Genomic DNA, 13,283 nt, shown 5'->3' with positions numbered 1-13,283 from the left:
AGAGAGAGAGAGAGAGAGAGAGAGAGAGAGAGAGAGAGAGAGAGAGAGGGATTGTTATATAAATATCGATCATTTGCTTTATTCATTTTTTTTTGTATTCATTTTATTGTTGATTTATAAAATGATATATTAATAGTAAATACAGAAAACTAGATAGATTTGTAGTTTAATGATTAGAAGAAGCAACAAAAATGAATTCGTTAAATAAATCTCGAAGGTTTTTACAATATTTACGTATGAACGTGTCTTAAACAATTCTTACACAATTCGCCAATATCAATTAACAGAAGAATTTCTACAAAAATAAAAAAAAAGGAAAAAAAAATAGACTGACATTTATCGGATTAATGTTTGATACAAAAAAAAAAAGATTCGAGTTTATAATCAATATTCGAGATTAATAATCAATACGTGTAATGAAATATCAATAATACTTAATAGAAACGACGTAACCACAAATACTTAATTATTTACAAAACGATGAAAATATTCGTATCCACATATCAATAGCCATCATACAAAATACTTAACATTAATTGATACAAATAGACTGATCAAATAAATGAAATGAAAAGGTATCTTTTTCATTTAGAGAAGAGCAATAAAATAAACGGACGTATAAGAAACACGTAGAAAAATATTTATCGCGCAAAGAAGAATGAAGAAGAAAAATTATATATACGTGTCGATAAATTGAATTAAAAATGTCGTTCGGTCGAAGAACATGACCGACCATTATCGCATGATATAATACAATAGAACTAAGAGAGAATACGAGATAAAAGGAAAAAAATTGGGAGGTCCGAACGAGGATAATTAGATCGTTTCGACTGGCATGTTGGAAGTGATTAATGATTCGTCGTTGAAACCAGGGCCTACTGACATTTTTCTGGGGTCCGGCAACGAGCGAGATGTGCGCTCGTATAATTAACGGGAGCTGCTAACCCAAAGAGTGAGAGAGTTAAATAAAGAAAAAGAGAGAGAGAGAGAGAGAGAGAGAGAGAGAGAGGACACAAACTTCGTCGACGTGGACCAAGCCGTGCGAAATAACGAGCGGTGCAAACGAAAAGCGGAGCCTCCTGGCCCGCAGGCTTGACAGAGAGAAGAAGAGAGGAAAGAAAAGAAAAGAAAAGAAAAGGAAAGAAGAGGAGAGGAGAGGAGAAGAGAGGAGAAAGATGGAAACCGCTTGAATCATAAGCAAACCACGGGTTATTCGGGTCACTGGGCCGAGTTAAGCGTGTTCGCGATCGAATATCAGCAAAGACCGTAAACTTAATGCACGAGAACGTTTGCGCGAACGAGAAATACATTTTTTTTTCTTCTTCTTTTCTTTCTTTCTTTTCCCCTTCTTTTTCGATATTACTTTGCTTTCGTTTAATTAATTTTTTCTTATTTTACTATTACCGTTGTCGTTGTTGTTGTTTGATTTATTTTCGTTTCGTCGTTTTTTATTTTTGTAATTTTTTTTTAGGATATTTGTCTAGTCGTCAGGTAACTTCGTGCAAACAGAAAGATTCGGATTGATTGAACTTTAATAATCGATCTGTTTGCATCTCCCTTTCTTTCTTTCTTTATTTACCTACCTATCTATCCTACTATCTATCTGTCTCTTCTCTCTCTGTTTCGACGCGGACTGAAAGATTTTTTTCTTCGATTATTACTTCGCCTTCGTTTTATTAACTTTTTCTTCTTTTATTAATAATAAGATTATTATTATTATTATTATTTTCTCTTTTTTATTTTCATTTCATTGTTTTTATTTTTATTTTTATTTTCTTTTTTTTCGAAGTATTAGTCCAGTTGTTAGCTATCCTCGTGTGAACAGAAAGACTCGACTTGATTGAACTTTAATAATCAATCCGTCTATATCTCTCTTTCTCTTTCTCTTTATTTCTTTCTTTCTTACTTCCTACATTTGTTCATCTATCTATCTATCTATTTATCTATCTATTTATCTATCTTTTTCTGTTTCGATGGGAATTCAAAGAACGATTTCCCCCTTGACTTTTTCCATTCAGGTATATGTATGTATCTTTAAACACGTGAGATCGAGACTCTTGTATAACTTAAGTAAACGATCTCTTGTCAAGAGTTTAATATTCAATATTCGAAAGATTCAAAAGATAACAACTACGTAATGATTCTCGTGGCAAACTTTGCATTCTCTCGATTGGACAATTTAGTGATTATCTATATTAATACATTATTCGGAACATTTGGAGTATTTATCTTAGCACATTATTCGATAATCTCAAGTATTTATTTATCTTAGCTGATTATTCGACTATCCAGAGTATCTATCTTAAATACATTATTGAACTATCTTTGGAGTGTGTGTTTATCTTAGCAGGTAATAGAACAATCTATAGTATCTATCACATTATTGACCAATGACGAATCAAATCGTCATATGCTATCTAACTCCGTTCGTTTATTGACCGATGACGAAGTTTACTCATTTACAAACCGATTTATAAATGTTAACTATATTTCAATGCAGTAAAAATTTGAAAATAAAAAACGCTTGTTATTGTTAAATATTTTATTAAAAAGATTCATGTACGGTATAATTTTCTATACGATTTATACCATCAATAATGTATACCTTTTAACATTAGTCTTTCTTTTAAAACAAATTTGCAAATTTAATTTGTATATCAATGTCATTAAAACGTGAAAGTGAAAAGGCTTTTATTATTAAAATAGTTAGCCAGGGACATCTTGTTTTTGTACAATTTGCACGATCAATAACGTATAGAAAAGATTAAAAAAAAATTACGCATAAACGCGACCATAGAAAATTCACCAAGATTCACACTAACGTTCATACCTTTTCAGATCTAAATTTCAAAGTATATAACAACTCCTTAAACGTATTTGCAAATTTAATTTTTACTTCGATATAAAAGAAAAACGTAAAAATGAAAAGACTCTTGTTATTAAAATAGTTGAGCGTATACATACGTTTTGTTTTTCTACAATTTGCTCGATCAATAATCTATAGAAAGAATTAAAAAGATATATAATCACAAAATCTATATTAACATTTCTATATCCAAATTTGCAAGTATATAATAACTCTTTAAACGTGTTTGCAAATTTCATTTTTACATCGATATTATAAAAACGTAAAAGTCAAAAGACTACCTACCTATTATCAAAACAATTGGCCACATTAACATTTATATCAAAATTCGACGATGCATAATGACACTTTAAACTTTAAAATGTGCAAAATTAATGTTTACTTCGATATTATAAAAACGTAAAAGTCAAAAGACTCTTATTATCGGAACAATTGGCCAGGGTACGTTCTACCCTTGCACAATTTACTCGATCAAACAATGTGCGATCAAATATTAAAAAAAATAAAAATAAAAAATAAAAATAAAAAAGATACATTCATAAACGTATCCATAAAGAAAAAAAAAAAAAAAGAAAAAAAATCAACAAATAACATCCAAATGAATGAACATCCACAAAATTATTTTCCTCCCGATACGAATTCATACCTATGTATAAACAATACTACTACTTGTCTATCTTTGCATAGTTAATATCATAGATTTTCCTACCTAAAGTCATCACTCTCGATCGTAATCAAATCAGCGTTTAGTATCGTTACCATCGATCGTTCCGTTGGCATAGAAGCTATCAGAGAAGAGTAAGAAGGAAAGCAGGAATAGAAAGAGACGAGAAGATACTCGTCGAAGAGGAATAAGAAGAATAAGAAGAATAAAAATAAGAAGAATAAAAATAAGAAGAATAAAAATAAGAAAGAAGACCTTCGTAGGAAGGTCTTGTAGAAGGAAGTGAATCGTTTGAAAGCGAGGCATCCCGTTAAGGGAAAGATCCAGCAGAGCAAAGATACAACAGAAATCTCTTCGATCATAAGCAGAGCGTAGGTTATAGGGGTCACTGGGCCGTGTTAAGCTAGCTCGAGAGAACTCAAACACGCTTAGTCGGAGAAGAGCTTTTGGAGAAGAGGAAGAGAAGAAGAAATGCAAGAGAGAAAGAAAGAGAAAGAAGCAAGAAGCAAGTATATATCGCGAGAGGAGTAGATACAGGTGCGAAGAAGTAGTGCCGTGCGCCATTGCAAACGCAACGAAGGTGTCGTGACCCCGCTACGAACGTGGCGACCCTGCGTTTTATCTCACCTACTCCGCGCGTGCGTCTTTGCACGGGGAAGCGTGTTTACACGCCACGTAGAAGAGGACTGCGCACGCCTAACGGACGACCAAGTATTTAGGTTCCTTCGTGACACGTACAATCTTTCCTTCTCTCTCTCTTTTACTCTCTTACTCATTCGCTATCTCTCTTATGCTCTCTCTCTCTCTCTATATATATATGTATATATATATATATATATATTTCTCTCTCTTTCTCTCTGATTCTATATGTCTATCTGTCTCTTTCTTGTTTCTCCCGTCTGCTTCCGCGTGCTGCATCTTCTCACGCGCCTAGCCTCCACAACCTTCTTCTTCCCCTTACCTCTCCACGCTTCGCAAAACGATCTTATCGCGCTTATGGGACACGTAAGACGTCCGATTATTGCGGGATCGGCCGAGGGCATCGATAGAATGGACTTTCTGAGAAAGCAGTAAATCGCGAATTTACCTACTTATCCAAGTTGTTCGCGCTTTACGAGCCTCCCGCCGGGCGAATCTCCTCTCGTGTGTCGCTTATAGTTGTGAGGAGTACGACGAAGACGAAGACGATGACGATGACGATGACGAAGAAGACGACGAAGACGATGACGACGACGTGTGTTACTCAGAAACGAGCATCACTCCGGGCGTATAACGCTGTCTCTACTCGATGAAAGAATCCTTTCGTGGAACGTATCGTATAGGATAGGGATGACGTAACGAGGAAACGTCATTTTGAATTTTGATAAATTTCTTTTTCCTTTCTTCTTTTTTTGCGCTTACGATCGAAGATAGTATACACGCGATAAGCGATAAGAGTGATTTCAATCAATGTATTAATTCTTTTCTACCTTCCGTCCTCCCCTTCCATCAACGCGACATGTGGACGCAGACATGTTAATGTTTCTTAATTTTTATTACTTATTTATTTATTTTTTATTTGTTTTTGGTGTGTGTGTGTGTGTTTTTTTTTAAAGAGGAAACAATTCTCTAAAACGCTGATCACGTTTTATATTCTATTCAATCTAATATTATGTATATGTATATATATTGGATTGATCGATAAATAATTATTACTATTATTGTTATTAATAATTATTACATTATTGTTATAATATTTGCTTGATTTGTTATATTCTTTTTAATAAACTTCTGTATTTATAACGACACTTTTATTTATCAATTCATTAAATAATTCAGATAATCGACATATATAAGAACCTTTCACTTTTTAAAAACAAAAAATTGTACGTAACAATCGACGTAAAACAATCATTAGAAGCTTACTAATGTATGAAACAAGAATAATAAGTAAGAAAGTATATGGATAAAAAGAAACACACATGGATAAACAGACGACGCAAAAGTATAACTATAACAGACAGACGCAGAAACTCAAAAAAAAAAAAAAATCAGAAAGAGGCAAAAAAAAAAAAAGAAAAAATTAAATTTCGTAGCCTGAATTCGTTGAAGTGAGCAACGATCGTACGGTTTCATCGAGTCACTTTTATTTCATCGATAAAGAGACTCCTTCCTCCATCCGTAACGATGCATCTTCCCCGAAACGTCAGTTTTACGATGCCGCCTCGTTTGAGTTTTGGAACGAGGCTCATTTTATCGTTCTACATTCACAGTACTGACGAGAATGAAAGGACGTCGAACCAGGAACACGATCGCTTAGCTCCGAGGGCTGCCGAGACCCGAATTTTCGCTCCACGAAAGAGGAGAATCGGTTGCGGCTCATCTCCCTTTCACGTGACACTTTTACGCCAAGTGGAAACCACCCCACCTGACAACCTAACAGATACGATCGAACATCTGTGTGCACGCAAACTTTTATTATAATTATTAATTTCATTCGTCTTCTGTTCTTTTTTCCTTTCGTCTCCGTTTCGTATCTTTTTCTTTTTTTTCTTTTTTCTTTTTTTTTTCTTAATTTTTCTTCTTTCTTTTTTTTTTTTTTAAATCAATCCGATCGAGATTAATTTTCTTTGTTCCTTTTCGTATCTTCGTTCATTGAAATCTTTGAAAGCGGTATTGATTTATTTGTGGAAATTTTAGTTTTTAGGAAATGTTAACGAATATGAAGAAAGATTCTTTAGAATATTAGAATCATCGTGTCTGTTCTGTTAATAATATAATATATATATATATATATATATATATATATATATATATATACATAATATATATATATATATCATATGTATATGTGTTATGGTATTAACTACAAAATTGTAAAAAGTTATACTTCAAAATGGTTAAATAATTCGAACTAATTTCTACTTAACATACATACATCAAATTGATTCCAGAAAGTGATATCCCGATATTTTAGAAAACTTAGAACAACCGTTTACTTTATTCGTGTACAAGCTAACAAATTTTAGTTAAGCCCCTACGAAAAGTATGAACTATAAGAAATCTAACAAATCTCTAATCAGCCTCACTTAAATTTCATCAAAAAATATTTAAAAATATCTCAGAAAACTAATCGACGAGGTATATCATTTTTCTCGTAAAAAAAAAAAAAAAAAAAAGAAAAGAAAAAAAAAGAAAAAGAAAAGAAAAAGAAAAGAAAAAGAAAAAGAAAAAAGAGCAAAGAAGTAAAGAAGCAAGACAAAACCAAGGAAAATCAAAAGAATTTATTAACAATAATTAATCAAGAAAGGAAGAAAAAAAAAAAAAAAGGAAAGAAATTCGATTTAATACGAAACTCGATTTCCAATAAAGTAATTACAACTATTCGATCAGATCTTCTTCTTCTTCTTAATAAAAAAAGATTTTCCTTTTATCTTCTTTCATTAAATATTTTTCTTTTGATCTTTCCGAACATCTTTAGAAATGAGATGTCGAATGTTCCAAGATAGTACGTCCTAGAAAGGGCTGTTTAAAGACAGGACGTTGGACAGGAGAACTGGGAGGACTGGGAGAACTGGGAGGACACGAGGAATGAAACTGAGACGTTCGTCTGGCGCCGTTTCGTCGAGGAATCGGTCTCTACCGAAGAAGGAGATTCTCTCTTGGGCTCGTTCGACTCGACTACGATTTATTCGATCGACCAACTCGATTTTTCGCACTCGATCGTCGATACCATCTCACTATAGGTCGCGGACAAGGGGGTTTGTTTCGCCTCGTGTCTACGCCACTAGCCTACGGTTAGGATTAATGGCTCGATCGATGCGCGTTTGCTACGAGCTCGCTCGCCCACACTCTCTCTCTCTCTCTCTCTCTCTCTCTCTCTCTCTTTCTCTTTTTCTCTCTCTTTCTCTCTCTTAAGAACGTGCAGCCACCGCCACGATTCTCTATCGCTCAAAGTTAGTTTTGCCCCTGCCAACCTAGTGGGTGTACGATACTTTCTATCGCAACCGTACGATTTTACCGTTTGCAAGAAGCATACGTTTATTGTCCTCTCAAGGGTGTAGATACATATATCGGCGACTCTAATTTTTGTCAAATATTTTTTCTCCCACATTTTTTCTCTTCTTTCCTTTTTTCTTCTTCTCTTTCGCTTTTTTTCTCCATTTCGTTTCGTTTCGTTTCTTCTTTCTTTTTATTTTTCTTTTCCACTTTTTTTTTTCGTTTCTTGTTCACGCTTCCTTTCGTTTTCTTTTTTTTTTTTTTTTTTTTTTGGTTTTGCACCATTTTCTTTCCGCATCATCGTCCGTCTCGCGAAATTTTTATCCGTGTTAAGGAGATGCAGATTTTTTGTTTCTTTTGGATAATAAGAGCTATAGCGATTACGGAGCAATTAAAATGTCTAAGTGATTTTAAATACGATTTTAGATATCGGGGTTTGAGTTTTTCTTAATGGAAAGATGTCTTTTGGTTAATTCTTTCAATTATCTTTTTTATCACGAATATTCCTTAAGGGTTGTATGTTGTATTTTTTTTTCTTTTCTTTTTATTTTTTTTATTTTTTTTAATAGATATAACATCGATGGTTTCAGATTAGATTAATTGGTTTTTCATTATTTATCAGAAAAGTATCCTTTTAGTTTTCAATGGTTGTCAGATGTATCGTATTAATTTTTATCATCAACTTTTTTCTTTTTCAATAATCTTTTCATCGCTTTTATTTATAAATATTTCTAAAAGAAATATGATATGATTTTTAATAGAATTGACATTTCGGATGAATTGAGATTCGATAGGTTGCTTTTTATTATCCGTTGGAAAAATATCTTTCAATTTTTCGAGGGGAAAGATAAATCGATTCCTGTTTTTCTTTTCGAACAAGAAAATATCGTATCATATATTTCGTACGTTTTTCATGTCTTTTTTTTTTTTGACTATCACGAAATAAAAATATTTTTGAAAGAGAGAAATATATTTTTTCTTAAATATCTGCGAATAAAACTTTACATCGAAGTTTCACCAAATGTGACATATACGTATATGTATATAATTATAAAATTACAAGCTTAGGAGTTCGTTTGTAATTAAAAAAAAAAATTAGTTTAAATAATCTCGAGAAAGAGTAATCGATTTTTAAACCGACCTAACAAAATTCGAATCTATCTCTATCTCGAAATAATAACATTTCGAATGGCACGAAAACTAACCTATTGCTTCTTCCATTCCATCAAATAAATATTTCAATTTTCAAGAATATACATAAATTTATCGGATCCTATTCTATCCTATCCCTTTCAACAAAACAAATATTATACTTTATCTCTCTTACAGATAAAATTTTATGGGAACGTCTTGCAAAAATATTTCTGTAATAAACCTCTCTTCTATTAAAACAAAAATAATACTTCCATATCGCTTTTGAGATGCATTTCTTTTGCCATCGGTCTTTCTGTCATTCCATAAAAATAGAAATAAAAATAAATAAATAAATAAATAAAAAAATTAAGAAAAATAAAAAGCTTTGAAATCGATCGTCGTACAATGCGAAAAAATTCTTAGGATCTATTACTCGTCTCTCCAAGCAAATTCCAATCCGACGTATGTACGTATATACATGAGTTCTTCTCAGGTACATTTCGCTCGCTTCAGTCACGCGTCTTTAGGTATGACGTGTATCAATGGACGAGGACCGTCGGAACGATCTTTCTCAGTACGCAAAAGGCACAGATCCATCCACCGGCATTTTGTTAGCGATGGGTTCGAACAAATCGTGAAACGTTCCGTATCGATGTTCGTAAAGAAAGTAAATAAAAAGAAAAAAAAAAAGCATGAAAAAAAATGGTTCGAGTTTCAAAAATTAAAAATTAAAGATGGAAGAGAAATTAATAAATGATTCGAAAAATTCCTATCACGTTTTTTTCCCACGCGTTAGAACGATGTTAAAAGTTTATTAATTTTCTGCAGTCATTGAAACAAATGTTTATAATAAATATTTTATAAATAAATCTCTATGATAAATATAATTTCATTTCTCTCTTTTATTCGAATTTTTTCAATGATTCAATACCGTGTCTAATCATAAAGATAATATAAAGTTTCGCGATATTTGACGCTTCGTTTTATCTTGTCATTGCAGACAAGTACAAAGGAGTAAGAGAAATAGTAAAAATAGATTATGTGCCGTTCGAGATAGTGTTTCGACATAAAGAATTTTTACGAAGATAGTTTGGAAAGTTTTAGAATCGAAGATTTCAATCTTTAAGATCGAAAATATCTCGAGAAGATCTTTCAGCATCGATTACGATCTCGAATCAAGATATTGATCCATAATAAAAATAAATTACATAGATCACGAAAGAAAGATATATTGAATAGATATATTGGCTAGATTTATAAAAAATTTTCATGATTATTTCGACTAAAAACTTTCTGAAAAACTCGAATAATTTAATCGGTGTCGTTTTTTAATTATTTAAAAAATAGAATTAAATTCGATTTACGATGACGAGGAGCGAATATTTTGTTGGTATCTTAAAGCCATCGCTATTCGAAGAAACTCGAAAGATCGAATCTCGCGATGACACAAAGGCAAACGCTGTCAAGTTACACGCAAAATTGACAGCTTGCAATCGGTCAATGGCAGTTGTCTGTTGGCCCTCAGCAAGAGATATCCTCTCTCTTAGTTCTTGAGCAAAGGATAGGCGCCACGACTAGGATGTGTACCGTAAGAATCAGCAAAACCCTGAGAAACAGTTCGCAGGAGTCGTAAGAGAAGTTCGCCGAGCGTGTGCGACGAGTCGAGATTTATGGACGGCGGACTTTTCGTCGTCGATAAAATCTACAGTCGAGAATGGCGTCCGGCGCGACTAGCTCACCGAGCCGAATAATCGATAATGCCGATCGATTCTCTTCTAACGTGAAACTTAATTCGACGCACCGCACCGTTCAAACGCGAGACATACTCTCATATTATTGTTCGAAAGTAAATCGATTTCGTATCGTTCCGTTTCTCAAAAGAAAAAAAAAAAAAAAAAAAAAAAAAAAGAAAGACTTACATTGAAACTTGTACGTTCTAATCTATATCTATAATTTTCATTAAAATCGAATAATAATTCGATATTATTCTCGATCTATTTTACTTGAAATTTTTATTTTATTCTTAATCATATTCGTAAAATTTTGTGAAGAATAAAACTTGTACGTTCTAATCTTATATCTATCTTTTCTTAAAATCGAATAATAACTCGACATTATTCTCGATCTAATCACAATTGCACATGATTATTTCCTTTTGAATCGAATAAATTCAACGTTGTTATATCTCTTAAAAAAAAAAGAAAAAAGAAATACGCGTAGAAATAAATATCATCGATTAATAAATTAATATATAGGGTGGGTAACGATTCGAAAAGGAACTAAAAAAAAAAAAAAATGAGCTTAGAAAGTATATATAGAAAAATGCTTTTAAAACTCGTTCTTAAAATCATCTAAAAACATTTGATTTAAATTTTACCTTCGAACTTATAAATCTCTCTAAAACAACAACTTGTTTGTATATGTGCTACGTATATGATTTTTCTCGTTCGATATTTAACGTTAACACAGAAATCGTTTTAGAAATGACTATAATCTCTCTCTCTCTCTCTCTCTCTCTCTTTCTCTGTCTCTGTTTTTCTCTAATCGGAGCTACTTTGCTAGAGATAAATAGGACTATTACACGCCCTCTTTCTCGTACGTATCACCGTACAATACAATACAATACACTTCGATGGAGGCTTACAAGTCGGCAACAACCTACCTCCCACCTTATCGGCATGTTTCGGATACCTAATCGCTCTGTTTCTCCCGCGGTGTCGATTTTCGATCGACAGACCCGTTATTTCCGTCAAAGATCTTTACAAATAACTATTGCATATCGAACTTCTTGTAAAAGGTAGGGTATAAACCGTTACAAAATAAACGAATAAATTGCATTCCCCATTTGGCACGCGCACGTACTCACTCACTTATTTACTCACTCACTCATGCACTCACGCATGTATGTATGTATGTATGTATGTATGTATGTATGTATGTATGTATGTATGCATGCACGCACGTACGCACGTAACATACGTAAGTTCTCTTTTTTATTCGAAATGTTCGCTCGGCATGCGGCGCTGAACGAGAGTCTCTGCGACATTTCGTGGAGCTTAAGTTATGTAAGATAAATTATAGTAGTCATGTTGGAATGCGGGGACATTAACTGGCAGGCGTTAAAATTTACTCTCATCTAACTGCGTAAATCATACGGTCGAGGTTTGGTCGGTTCGTACACCATAAATGCCGTCATTGCTTGTGTTCTTTTTATTATTTCTTTTCTTTCCTTTTCTTTTCTTTCTTTTTTTTTTTTTTCTTTTTATTTCTTCCTCCTCCTTTTCGTCTCCTCTCTTCTTCTCCTTTTTCGCGCAATGCTTCTAAATTGAAATCTTCATAATCTCCTCGCTATAATTCGCCAATTAAAATCGTCGTTTACGTCGTCCGAGTTTTCGTTCTCGAAAAAATCGAATCAAATCGAATCGTATCGCATCGCGTCGTATTTTTCATCTTGAATTCAATATAAACGACATGCCGAGGATCTCTCGAAAGCGAGTCCAATCGATCTCTCGATACATTTCTTCGATCTCTTCACATTTTGTCGATCTTTTTTCTTTTTATCGCATCGTCGAAAAGCGAAAGGGTTTGTCACAGAATCATTCTCCTGTAATTCCTCTCTTTTTTTCTTTCTTTCTTTCTTTTCTTTTCTCACAACGCAACGAAATTAAGTATCGATCTTTCTTTTCTTACGTTTCTTTTCCTGTTTCTTTTTCTTTTATTTTTTCAAGAAGTCATCCTCCACGTTGTACTTTCAGCTTGTTCGTTCGAAAACACAAAAATAAGATTTATTCGAGCAGGAAGTTATAAGTTATCTTGAGAGATAAGAACATAACACGAGTGAATAATACAACCCCGTTAGAAGGAAACAATCACGCATTGTTGTATATCTATCAAGATGGCCTTACTTCGGATTAATCTACATTAAATAAAATTAATCCGTAACTTCGATATATCGTCACTAGTCGAATAAAATAATACAAAACACGAATAATATCTTCCTATTTCGAATATGTCTGTATTACATCTAGAAATTAATAGTAATAACAATAACAATAACAATAACAATAACAATAACAATAACGACGATGATGATGATGATGATAACAATGATAATTAATAAAAAAAAAAATACTAATAGTTAAAAAAGAAAAAAAAAGAAAAAAAAAGAAATATGAAAAGAAAGAAAGAAAGAAAGAAAGGAATAAAAAAACGAAGCAAAAGAAAAATAAGAACGATGGTTAGGCGTTAATAATACTCAGGGCGTAATACCGAGCATGTCGACGATAGCGGAAGAACCACGAGATAAATTTAATCCAGGATAGAAGTCTTACCTCGCGATAAATGCCATTTCGATTTGCCGTTTAACATATGTGCTGGTTATCGAACATATACATAAATGTTCACCTTATATATATTATAGTTCATACTTACGCATATACATACGTACATACACACACACACACACACACACATATATTTATAATATCATCTTTTTGCCGGTAAGACTGTCTTGATTGGTTTTACCACCCTATCGCGACTAAACAAAACGAAAATATCTCGCGGCGTTGGGTCGAGAAAAGGCGAACTGCTCTTTCATCGTCTATCTCTTTCTTTCTCGTTCTTTCTATCTCTCTCATTCTT

At 32.9% G+C, this 13,283-nt stretch overlaps 1 protein-coding gene across 4 annotated transcripts in view; it reads right to left on the bottom strand.

Moving 5' to 3' along the window:
* LOC122636288 (puratrophin-1-like) overlaps window positions 1-13,283 on the bottom strand; it is a 346,508-nt gene that overhangs the window by 57,159 nt on the left and 276,066 nt on the right. The window lies entirely within an intron of this gene.

This window comes from Vespula pensylvanica, chromosome 21 (assembly GCF_014466175.1).
Source record: "Vespula pensylvanica isolate Volc-1 chromosome 21, ASM1446617v1, whole genome shotgun sequence".
Taxonomy (NCBI): domain Eukaryota; kingdom Metazoa; phylum Arthropoda; class Insecta; order Hymenoptera; family Vespidae; genus Vespula; species Vespula pensylvanica.
The sequence above is the reverse complement of the archived record's forward strand: the minus strand, read 5'-3'. Positions and strand labels throughout refer to the sequence as shown.